The following is a 20,780-nucleotide window of genomic DNA, read 5'->3' as shown; positions in this document are numbered from 1 at the left end:
GTGGTAAGCAGGCCTGAACAAAATGTAAGTGAAGTCTTGCCAGAGTTTTCATTACTACTTCCTTACATTTATATTCTACATTTATAGCGCTACGTTGGCTTTTAAATTTGTCCTTAAAATCTTCTAGACATTTATGGACAGAAGACCACTATTATATCAAGATCCTTTTCAATACATTCTTGCTTTGCTTCATTGTAATGTTCCACATTTTTCATTTTGGCTAGTGTTATGGACAAACAAGGAATGGTGAATTATAAGGAAGCAGGTGTGCCCACTGCTCTGTGGGAACTCTTTGTGCCCCCTCTTAGCCTACAGTAAGTGGGAGCTAAACTGGGGTTATTATAAGATACTGCACTTTACCGTTCACTTACCATGGGATCAGAGCAGGTTCATGGACAGTAGCTGCAAGGTAGCTGCTCTGCTATAAATCTCTGCTTCCTTTTAATCCATTGTAAGTTGTCATTTGTCCATGTCCTTAAAAGAAATTCCTTTTCTGCTCACTAGTGTACATGCAAAAAACAGAACAGGCTCATGAGGGACTTTTCTCCTCCCTCTCAAGCACAGGTAGATTAAGGATCATGGTGTTGAGGATGCGGCTACATCGCCTTTGACTATGTGGCATATGTACAGTTACATGAGCTCATTGTACATGGGCCATGTGGCCAAAGGTGGTGTGGTTGCAGCCCCTTGCTGTGATCCTGGATGCCAGTGAACTCTCAGAGCTCACCACATGTTAGTGCAGCTCCTGCTGGAGCTTTGCTTATGCTGTGAGCTCTATGAGATCACCAGTGTGAGGTCTGCTCAGCGTCCCTGTTTTTAGCTCTGGAGCCTAATGATGTCTGTTCTCTCCCCCGTCCCCCCAAATTCAGTAGCAGGAGAAAGGAGGGGATGAGCAGTGGGATGCAGCCCCTGGGCTCTGTGAAATCAGTCAAAGGGGAGGACTAATGTGCTGCTACATCCCCTCTGGATCTACCACTCCTCTCAAGCATTAACTGTGGATCCTGGTCTAGGGTTACTGTATGATCTGTTATATAGGGAACCGAATAATGTCAAGTTTATCAACTACTTTATCAGGCTACTGAGGATGATGTGGTTAAGGAACTTTACTGTGATTTAAAAGATCAACATTCAGTTTGTAATTGTGACATATACTTTGTGTGTGATCTTGAATAAGTTACTTGATCTCTTTGTGTCTCCATTCCTTTTCTGTAAAATGGGTTGAATATTTCTTTTCTCTCACTGTGTCTTTCTTGGCCATTTAGATTGTAAACTGTTTGGGGTGGAATTCTATATATGCATGAAGTCTTGCACTACAGAGACCGCATTTTGCCTGGAGTCTCTAACTAATATAAAGCATAATAATAAATTGAAGTCTTATAGACAGTGAGAATTACCAAAAGAAATTCTCTCTGTGTGATTAAGAAGGCTTGACTTGTTTGTTCATGGCAAACCATGTGTTATTCACATGCAACCACCCATACAAATAACCAAAGTAATAATAGAAAAACAACAATAAATTGAGGTTGCAGGCAGGCAAGTGGATCAGAATTGTACCACAATGCTCTACATTACTAACCAGGATGGCTTCCAGCTAACAAGTCACTGTGTAGTACCTCTTTCTAAATGCTGGAGTCTATGCTGTATGTGCAACTCTTGCAATCCATATAAGTGTAGCAGGCTTACCCTTTCAGGGCTTGGGTTGAGTCCCAGGCTTGGGGGTCTGCTGTTTGACAGGTGGAGCCCATCCACCAATCTGGAAGCAGCACAAGGGAAGCAATGCCCCGCCCTTTTCTGGGGAGAGATGATGAGGGACAGCGAGGAGAGAGGAGCTCTGAAGATGGCCATCCTCGGGACTCCACTTGAGCTTCAGTGGTGCACAAATCAGTGCATGGGGGTCAGGCTCTAGGAGCCACTTGAGGTGGCTTGAGCCTGCGAACCCGGCAAGTGGCTGGGTAGTTGGTGTGCAAATCGACACAAAGAGAATCTGCTCTGGGAGCAGCTCACAGCTGCTCAGGCCTCACCTGGTGTGCAGATCGGTGCATGGAGGACCTGCCTGGAAGCAGCTCATGGCTGCTTAAGTTAGCCCCAGCCCTAGGCCAAGTGACTGGAGCCCCACAGTGCCACTCAACCTTTAACTAAAAGACCCCTGGTGCCCAGAACAGGGCCTGGGAAAGGGAGGATCCCCAGTGTGAGACCGGGGAACCAGAGCCTGTAAGAAAGAGAGAGAGCCCTGGGCTGCCCAGTGCGAGGTGCCAGGCCATCGAGGAAAGCCAAAGACGCCACTGGAAAGAGGCTCTCATGGGATCAGCCTCCAGGGGATGAGCTTTGGCTGCTTCAGAGAGGAAGTGTGGGACCTGCAAGAGAGGTCGGCACAGGACAGGAGGGTCTGCCACCTGCACCCTCCATTGTGGGAGGGGCATGTCCACGTCCCAGGGCCCTGAAGGGGAGGTGCTCCAAGGAAACCCCTCAGGGAGGTACTGAGTGCACTCCCTATTTTCGGTGATTGTTGTTGTGTCAAGGTCTATATAGCTATGGGTATTCTTTAAAGAAGTTTATATAGTTTATATGTTCTTAATGTGTTAATATGTATATTTGTATTGTTACTTGGTAGGTCTAGAAAATATTATTAACTTATTTGGGTTATATAAGTTGATTCTCCATATGTGTTTATCATGTTGTAACCTTAACTATCTTGTTCAGTGTATTAATTATTATATATGTTATAAGTTATATGGTTTATATGAATTGTGGATTATTATATGTAATGCCATATATTAAGCTGTATTGTAAATATTTTAATGTTTTATCTTAAGTATTTATTATAGTAATAAATTGTATATAGTTAAGCACTTGGTTTCAGCCTGGCTCTGTAGAGAGGACAGGGAAATGCTCTAATAGCTGGCCCCTCCATCAGCACCCTGCCTGACCCCCACCACTGTCATCGGAGGACAGGGCACAACTCCCTTGGTGTACCTGGGCTAAACAGAAGGCAACCACACATCACTATGCTACTTGTGCTTCTCTTTAACAATTTTGTAGCCTTGGAGGTCTTGTAGAAATGCTGATTTACTTGAGTGGCTTTAACAATAATGATATATCAAAATATATAAGGTGCCTGTATGTCATGGATAATAGCATCATCACATTGCTCCTAATCACCATTTCTCCTGGCCAAGGGGAATAAGCGGTGTTCTTTGCTTGCAGTATGGAGGATTCCAGGCTCAAAACTAGTCTCATCTATTCAGAAACATAGGATCACAGGCCCAGTAGGGGCCACCTGGCCCATCAAGTCCCCTGTGTTTGGAACTAAGCTCCTGTCTGAAAAAACACTCTGATCCTCCTCACCCACCACCACCACACAGGACCCTATGAAACAATAATGCCTATAACATGCCAAAAGTAAAGAGAAGAGGAGACAAAAAAGGCACAAGCAGTGGTTTGGCCACTGCACCAGCAGGGAATTTTTTACATTAGAGGAAGAGGGCCAGCCCCCATACTAAGGAGGAGGAAGGAAAAATCAGAGAAACTTTGTCAATCTGACCTGGTAGTTGGGGCAGGGATTATTGTTCCTGGTCCCGAAAATGGTGATCATTTTGACCCTGAGTGCGTGAACAAGACCCAGCAAGCCATCTAAGAAGTACCACAGCTAAACTCTCATCTCTAGCTGGGGCTAATATCCTGTACTTCAGAGGAAGGCAGGGGAAAACATACACATAAAGCCAAAGTATAGGCAGAAGCAAAACAATGTATTTATAGGAGGAATAAATTCATGAGGTTACTGGGTTCATCTCACATGGAGATACCAGACACTCAGATTTACATATTGCTGTGCTGATTACTAGTCCACTAACACACCTGTTCACAACCTCCTATTCTTCATAATGATTGTACATTTAGACAGTAATAAATAAGGACCAGGGGAATCTCAAAGAGTTTTGCATGAGTTTACAGACTATACTATATAGTGAATATACTCTACTATAACCAGGTATTATTGTGCCCATCACTGACATCCAGCCCCCTATGACAAGTGCTGTAGTTGCCAGTGGAACACAAGCTGGCTTGGCGTGAGGCATGGTAGCCTTATTAGCTGAAGTTCAGAGGAAAGACAGTTTGTGTTACCCACAGTAGAATATCGCTGCTCTTGAAAGTCATCAATTTAAAAATAAATAAAACAAAAGGCCTAATTTATACTTTAGGAAATACCTTGGAATTTTTAATAACCACTTATGCTCAGACCTTAAATTTTCTCAGGCAACTCCTTCGTGGGTGTAAATTCTTATAACTCAGATGAAGCTAGCCTATGCCAGCTGAGACTTTGTCATTCGTGAGTCAGCCTCCCCAGCAGCACAATGCCTCATGAGCAGTCCATCATGTGCTAGGGCAGTGGTCCACTAATAGCTCAGAAAGAAGCATGTCACTTGTTGAGTTACTCATAGGGACATGGGATTGAAAGGGGCTTCCTGAACCATCAGATCCAGTGCCATGCATTTTCCAAGAATCCCCAAAATCACCACTTCAAACCTCAGTTTCAAGTACAAAGCACAGTATCCACAAGACTAAGGATGCCCTACAACATGCCATAGATAAAAGCAGGAGAGATGGGGACACTGCCAATGTCCTGCCACTGCAACAACAGGGAAGTAAGGTAATTGGGTAACATACACTCAGAAAATCCTAGGAAAAGGACCATCTCCCTGATATAGAGGAGAACAAGTATCATTCCTGTGGGGGGAAAAAATCCTTCCTGGCCTCAGCTGCTGACCAACAACAGCTTTGAGGAACGGGATTGCCAGACTCCTTCCACGCTATAGGAGATATCTTAGTACCACAACAGGGGGACTGCAAACTGTACCACACATGCCGATCAAAGCCAGAACTCCTTGTCCTATCAGGGTGTCTCTTCCATAGATGTATGTTCAGTCTTAAATAACTTCCTTTCTAACTTATAAGATCTGAAAGTGTGATGACTTTTTACCTTTTTACCATTTATGCTACCCGTCTTTATTTTCTTGGTTTTGCCTAGGCACCTTTTCTGCTTTTACAATGACAGCATACTTTAAAATCTGTCAAAATACCCCCTTTTTGAAAACCTCCTGAAATAAACAGTGAAATTTATGAAGATCTCCAATGTTAAGTGAAAAAAAGCTAATTTATTACTCAGCGATAGAAGTTAAAAAGGAAAGTTCTTTCTGATGCTTTAAAACTGCTTCTTCCTGACTCATACAATAGCCTGATGGGCAATTACACAGTAAACCACCTGACCCCGGCTAAGTAAGGCATTTGGAGTTTTCACAGTAGAACAGCAGCTGTAATTGAGCACAGGTGTTTCTGTAAGTGAGATGCATTGGGAAATTTCACCACATTCAGTAGTCCTCTAACCCAAGTTGGCATCTGTGAAAAGGGTCTTTCCAAGGCTTGAATGTGAGGGTATTTGACTTTAAATGTATTTGAATAATGACTAGCAAATGACCTAGAGGGAGTGACTTTATTCCCCCTAAGACAGTATAAGCAATTTTGTGAACCAAGGTGTATTGCTTTGTTCTGCCTTCTTTCAAAGGAAATCCTCATGTTTACAAAGAATCAAATATTTATTTTATTCTGTAGCAATCAGAATGAGAAATAACTTTCATTGGGTTCATCTGTCTGCAAAATGGCTCCAAAAGTAGTTATGACTCAAAATGAAATGTATGTTTTTCTCACCAAAATGACGAATCAGAAAAAATATTTTCAGGTCAAATAGGTCTTTCTATTTACCCTTTCACTCCATACCTCATTTGGTGTTTTTTTATGCTTTAAAAAAATAAATCATGCTAAATTTTTGAGAATATGCTTTGGTTTGAATAAAAAATTCAAAATGAACTATTCTACAGATATCAACATTAAACTTTTTAACTTTTTCAAAAATATATCCCATATTTTAGAATTGGAATGCTTCAAAATATGACCTGAATTTACAAACAATTTTAGTTTCCCTAGAATCATGTTCTTTGGCAAAAAAAGAAAAATAAAACAACTAAATCACTCAACTTCATCCAGTCTCCCAGATAAGGTGGCAATAATATATGTAGCTCCATGAACTGCTTAAGTTGTACTAGAGGTTTTTGTGAATCCCGAGGGAATAAGTATACAAAGCCACTTTTTTACCCCCTTTTCATGGGCTGTGCCAATGTTTGCTGTGTTTACTAGAAGAAGAGCATATAATCTCTCCCCATAGTATCAGGTGACCACACAGTGGTTCTGTCTAACATCATCGTTCGACTTTAGTGTAACTAAATTAACTGAATACAGGTAGAATCATAGAAAATTAGGGCTGGAAGGGATCTCAGGATGTCATCAAGTCCACCCCCCTGCTTAAAGCAGGGCTGGCCCCAAGGTTTTGTCGAGCTGGGTCTTAAAAACCTCTAAGGATGGAGATTCCACAACCTCTCTGGGTAACCTGTTCTAGTGCTTTACAACCCTCTTGGTGAGAGGATTTTTCCTAATATCTAACCTAAACTTCCCCTTGCTGCAACTTAAGTCCACTGTTCCTTCTTTTATTATCTGCCATCACTGAGAACAGTGTAGCTTCATCCTCCTTGATATCCCCTTTCAGGTAGCTGAAGACTTATTAAATCCCCCCCTCAGTCTTCTGTTCTCCAGACTAAATAAGCCCAGTTCCCTTAGCCTCTCCTTATAAGTCATGGACCTCAACCCTGTAATCATTTTCATTGCCTTTCACTGGACTCTCTCAAATTTGTGCACATCCTTTTTGTAGTTGGGGGCCCAAAACTGGACACAGTGCTCCAGATGTAGACTCACCAGTGCCGGAAAGAGGGGTAGATCACTTCTCTCAATCTGCTGGCAACATTTCTACTAATGCAGCCCAGGATGCCATTAGCCTTCTTTGCAACAAGGGCACAGTGTTGGCTCATATTCAGCTTATTGTTCACTGTAACTCCCTTTTCTGCTGACCTGCAACTTAGCCAGTCAGTCCCCAGCTTGTACCAGTGCATGGGATTGTTCTTTCCTAAGTGCAGGACTTTGCACTTGTCCTTATTGAACCTCATGAGATTTATTTTGATTCAACCCTTCCATTTGTCTAGGTCACTCTGAATCTTAGTCCTAAACTCCACTGTATCTACTACACCTCCCCAGCTTCTTGTCATCTGCAAACTTGCTGAGGGTGCACTCCATCCCATTTTCCAGATAACTGAAGTGGTTTTGCATCTGTGAGCTGTTCAGGAAAGTAGGATTTAAGTTAATTTGAGGCTGACATATCTCAGGTACTCAGGGATGGGGAGGAATTTCCAGGAGGTAGAATGATAGAACGTATGAAAACCCAAGTGGGACAGGAACTGTGGGAGTCATAAAATGGGATTCATTTGGGGCTGGATCCACTTACTGTTAAACACCATGCACATTTGTCTATTACTATCAAGGACAGTTGGACAGAGCATCAAGAGAGCAAATGGCATGGAAGTAGAAATGATTAAGTGATCGCAGAGTGTGGGGACTGAGTTATGAACAGTCTTGAAGCTGAGCAAGAGAAGCTTGAATTGGATGTAGAAAGTCAAACAAAGTCAACAGAGGCATTTGAAGGAGAAAATTATATGTTTTTTTTGACCTGGGAGAGGAAAAAATATTAGTCTGCTTTATTTGGAAATGAAATAGACCTGAAAGTAGGTTAACATAGGTTTTGCAGTGGAAGCTGTAGGTGGTCTGTGAAGCTTTACCAGTTCATTCAAAGAATAGGGTGAGGGGAAAGAGGAAAAGAGGAAAAATATATTTAAACAAGAATAAATATCTTCTATAAATTATTAAGATAGCTTATTTGTGTGGTATGTTTTTGAAAACATGATTTGGTTAGGGTATTTTTGTATGTAATACAGTGATACCAGTGATGATTATTTATTATTTGTATTGCAGTAGAGTTTAGAAACCTCCATTATGGACATAGTATTATGTACTAGAAATAAAAAGATAATCCTTGTTCCAAAGAGGTTAAAATCTAAGATACTAGTACCAGTTTGTAAGGTAAGATATGATTTTACATATAAATTTTGCAAAGACTTTGGGCCCATGACTAAAAAGTATATTGAATTAACTTCCACATTAGAAACTGGCACAGCTAAAAAAATGTTTATAATACATTTGCCAACTTTTGATCATGAGAATTAAGATGGGGATTTTAACATCAACAGCAGAACTTAATTCCTTCATCTCCGTTCACATAAAAATCCCTGCCTGAGTTCAAAGAATCTCAGTCATCTATTTCCCAGTTCTTTCATACTTTCTCTGTTGAGGTCTGCCTAATATGGCCAACATATATGTGTCTTAGGAAACTGCAGAAAATAGTCTTTGATACTCCTCACATTTGTTGTTCTTAAATGTTAACATCTTTATATTGTTTTAATTTTACTGATTCGTGAAGTTGGGGGGGGGGGGCAGGAACCAGCCATTATTTTTACATTCATTTCTTTGCTGTATTGTGAAAGAGCGCCAAAGATGTTTATTAAAAAAGATATCAGACTATAGAAAACTAATACATGAGTTATTTCATTAATATATCCCTTAGATACTTTTTACTGTGGAGTAAAGGAATTGTTATGATTTACTGAAATTAAATAAAGATAGAGAGCTCTTTAGACTCACCATGACTCGTTCCAACAAGTGAATTTCATCATGATGGTTGCAAAACAAATATCCACTATAGAAATGTGGGTGACAAGAGAAAAGGAATTAAAAGAAATAGAATGACTTACTGCCTGTATTAGATTAACAGCTCAGCTGTTTGAGAAAAGATGAGACAAGTTGTTAAAAATAAATCATTGATATAACTTTTAAAATAGCGATACATACACTTAGTGCAACTCATAAGTTATAATGCCTTGACTCTGCTTTATTCCCTTACCCTCTATATCCGTCACTCTTCCTTTTATTGCATATGTTTGGAAATGACTTGTGCTGCCAACAATTTCTATTCGTCTTAATACAAATTAGTGATCAAAAAATCAGTTTGCAACAATACCTTTAATAAATGATACTAAGACTAAAGTTCCTTCCACTGAGAAATTTCAGATATATGTATTACTCTGCTCAAACAGAACATGCAATACAAAGAAACATTTTCAAACAAACATTTTCCCCACATCCTAGCACAATTTCCTCAAATAGTTGAAAACTGAGAAAAGTCTAAGTTACTTTGCATGAAGTAGTTTACAATCAAGATGGACAATACGGTAATATGGGCTCACACTTAGGGTGCATATAGATGTTACAGTGATAAGTTTGGGAGGTTACATCAGTTAAAAAATGGCTGCCCAATCTAACTCATTGATTAGATAAGTGCCAAGAGCCTGATCTAAGATAAGTCAAAGGAGGGGGAGAAGCGGATGGGATTGGGGAGGGGTTAGTGGGGCTGTTCACAGAGCTGGGGGTTGGGGAGGGCTAGTGGGCTCTGCAAGTAGGGTTGAGAGGGTTTGGTGGGGTTGGGGGGGAGCCCTGTGGGGGGTTGGGTGAGGTCCAGCTGGGTTGGTGGGATCAGAGAGCCTCTCTGATCCAGCCAGCTTCCCCTCAGGCCCCTTCCACACCCCTGATCCTGCCTCTTTGGGTCAGGGAGGGGTTGGGATTGGAGGGCTAGTTGCTCTGCAGGAAGGTTGGTGGGATCAGAGGGCTCACCCTCCCAATCAGTTGTCTAATCCCCAATACCCTCCCATCCCCAAAAGAACAACCCCACACCAACTTACTTCAATTGGGTTCCTGGAACTGGCAAATGCTGGTAAAACTGGCCCTGGGGTTGGCTTGCAGGTTTGGGGGGGGTTGGGTTCAGGGGGGCTGGCTGGTCCACAGGGGCTAAAAATAACCTGGTGGCATGGAGGGGTCCTTAGGAAAAGTGAAGACCTGGGGCTGGGCTCTGAATGTGCACAGAAGTTTTGTTAGATCAGTTTAACTGTGCCCAATCTAATGTAGCACATCTCTCAGGTGAACTAAAGTTAGATTAGGCTGGACATAGAAAGTTAGGGTTGAAAGGGACTGCAAGAGGTTGTCTAGTCCAATCCCCTGCTCAAAGCAGAACCATCCCCAACTAGATCATCCCAGTCAAAGCTTTATCTAGATGGGTTTTGAAAACCTCCAAGGATGGAGCTTTTACCAGCTCTCTGGGTAACCTGTTCCAGTGTTTTACTACCATTCTAATGAGAAAATTCTTCCTAATATCCAACCTAAACTTCCCTTGCTGCAACTTGAGACCATTGCTCCTTGTTCTCTCATCTGCCACCACTGAGTACAGTCCAGCTCCATCCTCTTTTGAAGCCCTCTTCAGGGAGTTGAAAACTGCTTTAGTACCCTCTCAGTCTCCTCTTCTCTAGACTTAATAAGCCCAATTCCCTTAGTCTTTTCTCATAAGTAATGTCCCTCATCCCCCTCACCATTTTTCTTGCCCTCTTTTGGACTCTCTCCAATTTTTCCATATCCTTTCTGTAGTGGGGGCCCAAAACTGAACACAGTACTCTATATATGGCCTCACCAGTGCTGAATAGAGGGGAATAATCACTTCTCTGGACCTACTGGCAACACACCTATCAATGAAACCCAGTATGCTGTTATCCTTCTTGGCAACAAAGGCACACTGTTGGCTTATTCAGCTTATTGTCCACTCTAACTCCCAGCTCCTTTACTGCAGAGCTGCTTCCCAGCCACTCAGCCCCCAGCCTATAGTGGTGTGTGGGATTGTGCCATCCTAAATGCAAGAAGTGCACTTGTTATGAGATTTCTTTTGGTCCAATCCTTTAACCTGTCTAGGTCATTCTGATCCTAGCCCTACCCTCCAGCATATCTACTAGTCCCCCCAGATTGATGTCATCTGCAAACTTGCTGATTGTGCACTCTATTTCATCTTCCATGTTGTTGATGAAGACTGTGCGGGCCGGGAGCGATCCGGGCCCTTTTTTGCGCTGTGCGGGCTGTGGCCAGCAGCCCAGGCACGCTGGGTTGGAGAAAACAGGCGACATGCGGGAATTAGGCACGGACGCGTAATGGTTGATTCAAGATAGTTTACTTACACTGAAGATGGTTGCGGTGTAGACTGGACAGTTTCCCAGGCACAGCTCCGCTTAAATCCTCGTTTGAGGACTACAACAAGCTTGGGTCTCTCCCATGGAGTTGTCGAGGCTCCATGGATCCTTTTGCGCGCAGGGAAAGGGATACGTTGAGGATTGCACTTGGCGATGGGGAGAGGCTAGAGGCTGATCAGACCTCTGTTGCCTGCTTGAAATGCTCTGGGTCTGATAGGCTCTGCAGCTCTTAGAGATCTTCACACAGCGTGAAGATCCCTCCTCCTGGTGTTCGTGGAGTCCTCCAATTTGGGTGGAAACCACTCAAGCTTTTTATACAGCGAGCAAGCCAATCACTAGCCACCACGTGTGAATAATTTCACGAAAGCCAAGAATGAGGCTCGAATTATAATACAAATGGCGGGAACTCTTTGCACCGTGCACTTCTGTGCTGCAAAGAAGAAATGCACCCTGCAAAGAAAGCTTCAGTTTGGCGGGAAAATAATTCAGTGGCGCCAAAGCACGCACAAAACAAAAATCACACCCTTGGGTTGTGACATCCCCCCTTGCTGAAGGCACAACTGAATTATGCTGCACGCTTGTCATTTGAGTGATCCAGAGCTTTATCACGAGCTGTCAAATGAACAAACAAATGAACGTAAAATTCCCCAACATAAAATTCGCTGTCCTGGGATTGAGTTGCACAATAACCAACACAAATACACATAATCAGTTTCATAACAAAAACTACACGATCAGGGCTTCAGTGGGCGTCATGGCAAAGTCGTACATCAGGCCCTCACGTCTTCTGATGATGTTATCCTTCTCAGGGCCTCTCTTCACCACGCATTCTGAATTCCGGATCTGTAAACAAAAAACTCTCAAAAAAAATAGGTTAACGCATCCCAACATATTTACAAAGTTTCCATGGAACTTTACTATAATACAAGTGTTTACTACTTTAAACTACCCTCTTTTGTACCCTCAACTAGATGAAATTGTCAAGGAGCCGTCGTCTAGTTCTTCTAGATAACGGAAACCTAACTCATAGGCCAGTTGCCATTGGCCTGCGTCCCCTAAAATCCGAAGTTGCTGCTTATTGAGTCCAGAATGCTGTAGGAGAAATCCAAACATGTATCGCTCCTCTGGTGTTCTCTGTGGCAATGATGGAAAATCGGATTCATGATGTCTTGTGCCTTGAATCTCGGTCGGGTGTCAACGGTCCCGATCAATAGATAATCTTGGCTCCATCAGGATACGCAGTCGTGACAACTGACGAAGGAGATGCCAGTTAGTCATTCTTAAACTCCATGGATATGAGTTCCAGCCATGAGACTATAGCCTTGTCGGACTCCATTTCAGATTATTTGTATAACTGTTGTAACTCCGTCCAAGCACGGATACGACTGGTGACGACATCTCACTCATCTGTTACTTGATTGATCATGGCTGTAGGGCAAGCTGCTCTTTCAGGACTTGACGTTATTACAGGCTGAACTCCTGCTGCGGGAGTCACTGTTGCTGTTACTGCTTCAGGCAGGAAGGGTGGATGCACTCCTCCGATTGACTCTTTTGTCGGCAGGAAGGCGTGGTTGGCAGAGGCGTCTCTGCGTCTCTGGGCAGGGTTGCCGGAGACAACGTTGCATCGATGGGCGGAGTCGCTGACCGAACTCTCGCGGGTTCCTCCGAAGCTCCACCCTTCTCTTCCAGTTCTTCCACATGGTCTCTCTCTTGCTCGGCGCCATCTTGGGCTGGTGTTTCAGGATCCCTTCTCTCAGCCGCTTCTTTGACCGCCTGAACAGCCATACGCAGCTGGGCCTTTAAACTTAAATTCTTGTTCATTAAATCAGCAATTGTACGGAATGTTGCACTTAATTCTCCCCCCTTGTCGTACCCCGGGGCCACCGTCTCATCTGCGGCGCGTTCCTCTGTCTCCAGATCTTCACGGAGCTCGGATGGAAGCTCGCGACCCCTTAATCTAGACGCCATGAGGGGAGGGAACCGGCCGATCGGCGCCGGCTCTTCACTCTCCCGAGCATATCTTAGGCATCAGGCACACTCCTGGGTGAGGGTCGGGTTTATTTCGCCCGCCGGGTTGACTCTGGCAAGGGACACAGTATCGAGGGGCCTGAACAGGACCTGCTTGTCACTCATTATACACCCGAACGCCGCAGGGAGCAAATACACTTCTCTCTCTCTCGGGGCTCCGTCTTCGGAGGCTCCCTCTTCTCCCTTCAGCGAAAGGCGTCCGCTGACAAATCTCTCACCCGTTCCGCCCGCCTGGTGGTAAGCGATATGCGACTCCAGCTCCTCAAAACTTTTCACTTGGCGTTGGTTATCGCGCCAAGGGCAGTTCTTAACTAATTCCAGCTCTAGCGTGTTTTCTCCTGATCCCATCCTCGTCGTCATGTGCGGGCCGGGAGCGATCCAGGCCCTTTTTCGCACCGCGAGGGCTGTTGCCAGTAGCCCGGGCATGCTGGGTCGGAGAAAACAGGCAACACACTGGAATTAGGCACGGACGCGTAATGGTTGATTCAAGATAGTTTACTTACACCGAAGATGGTCGCGGTGTAGGCTGGACAGTTTCCCAGGCACAGCTCTGCTTAAATCCTCGTTTGAGGACTACGACAAGCTCAGGTCTCTCCCACAGAGTTGTCGAGGCTCCATGGATCCTTTTGCGCGCAGGGAAAGGGATGTGTCGAGGATTGCGCTCGGTGATGGGGAAAGACTAGAGGCTGATCAGACCTCTGTTGCCTGCTTAAAATGCACTGGGTCCGATAGGCTCCGCAGCACTTAGAGATCTTCACACAGCTTGAAGATCCCTCCTCCTGGTGTTCGTGGAGTCCTCCAATTTGGGCGGAAACCACTCAAGCTTTTTATATGGCTAGCAAGCCAATCACTAGCCACCACATGTGAATAATGTCACGCAAGCCAATAATGGGGCTCAAATTATAATACAAATGGCGGGAACTCTTTGCACTGTGCACTTCTGTGCTGCAAAGAAGAAATGCACCCTGCAAAGAAAGCTTCAATTTGGCGGGAAAATAATTCAGTGGTGCCAAAGCACACACAAAAACAAAAATCACACCCTTGGGTTGTGACAAAGACATTAAACAAAACCAGCCCGAGGACTGACCCCTGGGGCACTCCACTTGATACCAGGTGCCAACTAGACATTGAGCCATTGATTACTACTTTCTGAGCCTAATGCTTTCTGAGCCTAATGCAATTTTGTATCCACCTTACAGTCCATTCATCCAACCCATATTTCCTTAGCTTGCCTGTGAGAATGCTGTCAGAGAACTTATCAAAAGCCTTGCTAAAATCAAGGTACTCCAGATTCACAGAGTCAGTCATCTCATCATAGAAGGCAATTAATTTGGTTAGGCATGACTTGCCCTTGGTAATTCCAGGCTGACTGTTCCTAATCACCTTCTTCTCCTACAAGTGCTTAGAAATGGATTCCTAGAGGATCTGTTCCATGTTTTTTGTTGGTCTGTAGTTCCCCAGATCCACCCTTTCCCCTTTCTTAAATATGGGCACTATGCTTGCCCTTTTCCAGTCATCTGGAACTTCTCCTGATCATCATGAGTTTTCAAAGATGATGACCAATGGATCTGTAATCACATCAGCTGACTCCTTCAGCACCCTCAGGTGTACCCCATCCAGCCCCATGGACTTGTACACATCCAGCTTCTCTAAGTAGTCCCCGATCTGTTCTTTCACCACTGAGGGCTGCTCACCTCCTCCCCAAACTGTGCTGCCTGGTGCAGTAGTCTGGGAGCTGACCTTGCCTGTGAAGACTGAGGCAAAAAAGGCATTGAGCATTTCAGTCTTTTCTGCATCCTCTGTCACAATGTTGCCTCCTCCATTCAATAAGAGTCTGTGATAGGGGCAATGCCCCAAAGAAGAACTTACCTTGCAGAGAAGAGTTCTCGAGCTGGTGGGACATGACGGCAAACTGGAAGTCTGACAGGAGTGAAATTGTGGTGGGAAAAAATGCCATGGCAACAAGAGAGAAAGAAAAAAGAAAAGAAAAGGCACAGCAGGTCCAGGAAGATCTGGGGTCATCTCCAGCTCTGGCTTGGACCCATTTTGTGGTAGCGTGCTAGTGCTGATTTGCTCCACAACCCCTCAGGACAGGGATAAAAGCTCCACCAGGAGCAGAGTCAGGAGGACCAGAAGTGAGGCATCCAGTGGGGATAGGAGAGCCCCAGGGAGGAGGAAGCTCCAAAAAGGATCAGTGGTGGCTGCCCCAGGATGGAGCACATGGAGAAAAGAAAAGTCCACAAGGGCTAAAGTGCATAGCTAAAGAGGTGTGGATCCCAGATGCCTCTGGACAGGAATGGATGGCCAGGGACCCTGCAAAGGGAACAGAGAGCTGAGTCTGGAGCAAAATAAACCTATAATGAAGAAGCAAGGACATCATGTGTAATAAGGTAAACCCAGTGATAACAGGGACTACTAGCAAGTCTTTGCTACGACGGGGTACTCAGGAGAAAGTGAAGTCCATACCCTATTTTTTTCCCTTTAAAACCAAAAAACCAAGACAAGAAAAATATCACCAGAGCTCACTGTAGAAGTGAGCAGAAGATAATATCTTAAGGTTGGTGTAAGTAGGGGTGTAGGGGAGGCAGAGCCCTGAATTGGGAAACTGGACTATCCTGGTCATGGAAAGACCCCAGGGAAGTTGGGCCATAACACCTTACTCCCAATAATAAATTATTTTTTTCACCAAAGACGTGGCAGGAGAGAACTGCCCTGAAGGCCTTCTGAGGCATATACTTCAGCTCCACACTGTCCGGATCCCAGCAAAGTGGCAAAACCTGAGAGGTCCTTAATATCTAGACATATGGATGAATGCTACGGGAACTTACAGGGTCCCACATTTTTCCTGAAATCTTTTCCCATTTTTCAGCCAAACTAACCCTTGGGGAATGTCTGTACATTTGGGCACTTAAATTGATGTAAGTGTAAGGCCTGCATGTGGGTGAACTAATTTACTTTGGCTGGTCATTTTTTTCTTGATCTAAACTCCCAAATGTCTGTACACAAGCTGAGGTGGCAAAGTCCACTTACATGCCTCATTGGTGGAATAGGGCCCTAACCTTCCTCCTGAACTGTTCGGTCTCACACATAGATTCCTTCATTCTGCTAAGCTAATTTTTAGATCCCATTTTTTGTATCCTGAACTTTGCATTTGTGAAGAGATTTGGGTGCCATAGTATCCATTGCATTCCCCAGTGCCTTGAACGGTGTGTACTCTGGCCAACAAGGACTGGAGATGCACATTTTTCTTGGATAGCATTATACAAATTTTGTATACTGTATTCAAGAGACTTGTGTTATGACCATTGTCATTAAAATTGTATAAAAATTAGAGGCTGAACACACGGCGTGTAACTAATTGCAGAATAAGACCCTTAGTCTTTTATTTTACACTTTGTAAGACTGTTATTGCTCTGTGTGTGTTTTTAAATTAAATGTTATGCTTTGTTAATTAAGAATAACAATATTTATAACAATTAGTCCTGGTGTTTAACAGAGAGTTTTGGGAGATTTTTTTACTCCTCTTTTATTTTCCAAGTAGTAGAAAAGCATGGGTTGAATTAGTAGAATTAGTTATATAACCTTGATTCCAATAATAACAAATAGTTAAAAACTAAACTCAAAATAAAATTAGGTTTTGTACAGTTGGCAGGCTGTGGCAGGGATGAAACATTCATTCAGAAAATAAGTCTCCATAGACCCTTTGCTCATGGAAAATTTTAAATAAATAGTTATAATAATCAGAGCAGGGAGAGACTTTGGTTTTTGTTTTGTTTTGTTTTATTTTTGTTTTTTTGTTTTTTTCCCCAAGCATTTAGCAGAAACTTTTTCAAGCGTTTTCTTTCTCCAGGCACAGGGGCAAGGAGCTCTGAGACAAATCTATTTGCTTTGATTTGTTCAGCTTACCTCAGTCCAACTGGTTCCTCAGGCAAGAATCCCACTGACTTGAGCACAATGTTATTAGCTCCACTTGTTTTATTATAGATGGCATGAAAGGAGCAGACCCTACAAATGGAATATGACTAAAGAATAGGCCAGATAAAAGTTATTTCCTCTTTTCTATTTTTATAAAGGTCATCTGAGGCCATCTTTTCAGGTGTTGCCCTTTACAAAAAAAGGGGGAAATTATCCAATTGGTAGACATTCAAGAGCTCATTCATTTGGAGTAAGTGCCATGCTGGGAGTCATTCTGGTCCTGATTCAATGCCAGTTGAAGGTAAGGAAATATTTTTCATTGACTTCAATATGTTTTGGTCTGGACCTTCTGTGGGATGATGAGTACCAACTGAGAGGTACTGACTGCTATCTACTCCCACTGCATTTCAGAACATGTTTCACAGGATCCCACCTTCAGGATGGCATGATTTAAAATACCATTACACTTGCAGTGAAGGGTTTTGCAGTGTGTGTTAGGAAGACGTTTAAAATTGCACACAGCTTTATTTTTTTCAATTTGTGTCATTTAAAGTAACTTTTCACAGCTGGAGTAATAACCTAGTATGTAGGTTATCAGTGCTTCTCAGTAATTCTTCAACAAAAAGTTGGGAAAAATTGTTGAAACCAAGTGGCTTATGGGAAAGGTTAGCACTCAGAAATCATTTGAAATCAATAAGAAAAAGTTTAAGAATTATCAAAAGATCCCACTTTGGCATTTTTGGGAGATTTTATCTTTTTTATTATGAAATGACCTTTCCTTTAGAAATCTTAATATCTAACTATAAAAAGAAAACATCTAAAAAATAGTAAGCAAAATGCTTCATTTTCTTCAAACTAATGTTTCTATTGTTTATATGTATAAACATTTTAGATTTTGATATTTCTAATTAAAAATATTACTGTATCTACTTAAATATCAGATGACCCTGAACATAAGACAAGCCCCCAATAATTAGATTCTGGAAAATAATTAGATATAGAAAATGTATAAATTTGTTAAAATTTTCCAGGTATTGAATCTAAGCATCAGGGGGTTGTCTTGAATCCTCCCCTCCTCCCCCACCACTGCTATAGCAGGGAAAGCAGTGGCTGATGTGGGTTTACGTAGTCTTTTTGTCCTCTACCATGCCCCGCTGCAGCCTTCCTGTGCCCTCTCCCACCCCACCCTTCCACCTCCAGCTCCCCACAGCCCCCCTTCCCTGTACAACCCCCAGTGTCTGCCTCTCCCCCCCACAAACTTTCCCAGTCTCTGCTCCTTCCTCCCCACCCATACTTCCCTGCTGCTCTTCTGTCAGATGCTGCTCCATCCTAGAACACAGCACACGAAAGCTCAACTCTTGCCTGGCCATGTGGCAGAGTTGGTGCTGCTGATTGGCTAGGCAAGAGGCAGAGTCTGGGGGGAAGGAAGGGAGTGGGCAAGGAGGAAGAAGCTACAGAGAGGAAGGGAGGGCAGGAGGCTGCTCTGGGTCTGACTCTGGCCCCAACTGAGGCTCAAGGCCAGAGTCAGAGCTGCAGCAGCTGCCTGCTCCCCCCTCCATTTTGTATGCAAATATAAGAGGTGGGGCTTCCCCCCCCCCATACTGACCAGGGCTGACCACCACATCTTATATTTGAGTAAATATGGTACCATCCTAAAAAAAATCCTGGAACAAGGAAACCTGTTCTTCCACAGCATTACAGATCATGTCAATCTTTTGTATCTGGGTACCCCATCAGGGTCTGTTGGGAAGTTATTGTCACTCCATAACGATATTACCCAGCAGCTGTAACCACATGTTCTCAGCTTCAAAGATACTTGTCTTATTTCAGATGTCTAGAAGTCTGCTTTAATGTCACAAAGCTCCTTGACTGGAGAGTGCAGGGCTGGGTAAGCAATGCAGAGACATTTCTCAGAGTGTCCATGCATCTCTGTCCACTTCTGTCCATAACAAAAACAAACCATTTTCAAAGCAATGACAGGAGAAAATGATCTTCCAAAGGAGGCCAACAGGTTGATGCATTTGGTATAGTACGGCATTGCCATAAAGGGTCCCATTCATGACAAACTCTCTGATTTAAGCTTGCTTCACTAAAGCTCCCAACAGGATTAGTGCTCAGAGACCTTTCTTGTGAAATGCTGCTCAAGAACTCTAAGGTTGAGGAGGTTTCAGTTAGTAAGGTGCTTCCTCTGTTTCCTTATTGTGATAGTTGAATTTCCCTCTCAGGGTTTATTCTTATTTATATATATTTACTTAAATTCTCCCAGTATATTGATTGACTGTTTTTATAGAGAAAATATAACACTGATTTAAAAGAGCTAAGGGAAATGTTTATACAAAAAACTAGAACTCTTGGTTCCAAAATGATACCTTTTATTAGCCCAAATATTGGTCTAATAAAAGGTATCATTTTGGAACCAAGAGTTCTAGTTTGCTGTATGTCTTTTTGTCTCAGACCAACAAGGCTACCAAGTACACCCCTGAAGGAAAATGTTTGCCATTTGTTGAGCTTTGAGTATTGCAGATATGAGAGGAATATTCTGAATGTTTATGCACCAATAGATTGAGCTAATTTTATTTTGCACTGCCTGTACATCTCTTTGAAAAGTCCAAATGCATTCACATGGGTACATATTTCTTCCCCTCTGCAAAGATCTACTGGGTTCCATAATATGGTGATGGTTGTGAAAATCTGTACTGGTGAATATAATTGCACATAATATTATAACACATTGGTATTCTTTAAGACACTGATTCTGTGAATGCTTGTACCCCTGAAAAACTGTTCCCAAGTGTGCATGAGATAAAAAACTGAGATAATCTGTTTAGACCAGAAGGTGGTGGGACTCATTTGTAAGATTTTGACAAAGATCTGAAATTAAAACTTTGTTTCTGTTTTTGCCATATTTTGAACTTTGAGATTTTAAATGGCTTGCAACCAGCTCTCACTAACTTTAGAAACTTTATTAATTAAGACCTATTCTTTTTTAATTCTTTTTGTTTTATTTTTTTATTTGATTTTACTTTATTTTTTGTAGAAACAGAATATGATTCTAAGACAGTCTATAACCAAGTGCACACCATAAGAACTGAATGGGATTACTCACATGATCAAAGTGACTTACATGTATAAGCATTTGAAGAATTAGTGCTTTAGAAAAGGTGCCGTTAATCTACCAGTGTCAATCATACAACCTTGCAAGAGCAAAAGAGTGTGCCACTAACATGCCAGAGGAGAATAATTCCAGGTAAGAATGGACTCATTTTCACATTGTACAAGGACTTTTCTCAATCCCAGCAATAAATAAATAAAAGTGTTAAAAATAGATTTTCAAATGTCATTGCATTGTCCTTTAAATATTCCATTATCTAAAAGGATACTTACTAGACCAAATCCAATAAAATGAACTAGGCATATTAGCTTAGTTCATTGCTTTTAATTAAATAGATTCTGAGCTGGCCTCACGATGAATTAACAAGGAACAGTTTTCACATCTCATTTGCACCCTTGCTAGGTCAAAGGCTGTGGCAACTGTATGCTGACTAAGTAGCCACAAAGAACTACACATAAGAAGCTAGGTGCAAGTGTTTGTACATCCATTTATTAAGCTCAAAGTAAAACAAAACCAATCCAATGAATGTCAGTCTGAATGCGCTGTACCTCAAACAACATGCAATCAAGAAAGTAATCCTGTATCTCTCATAAGGGCCAGATTTCCTAAGAAAATATTATCCTGACCTTTTTCTTACCGTTGCTATGGAAAGACATGCTTTCCTGGCTTCT

Source organism: Alligator mississippiensis, chromosome 5 (genome assembly GCF_030867095.1).
Source record: "Alligator mississippiensis isolate rAllMis1 chromosome 5, rAllMis1, whole genome shotgun sequence".
NCBI lineage: Eukaryota > Metazoa > Chordata > Crocodylia > Alligatoridae > Alligator > Alligator mississippiensis.
This window is presented reverse-complemented; position numbering follows the sequence as displayed.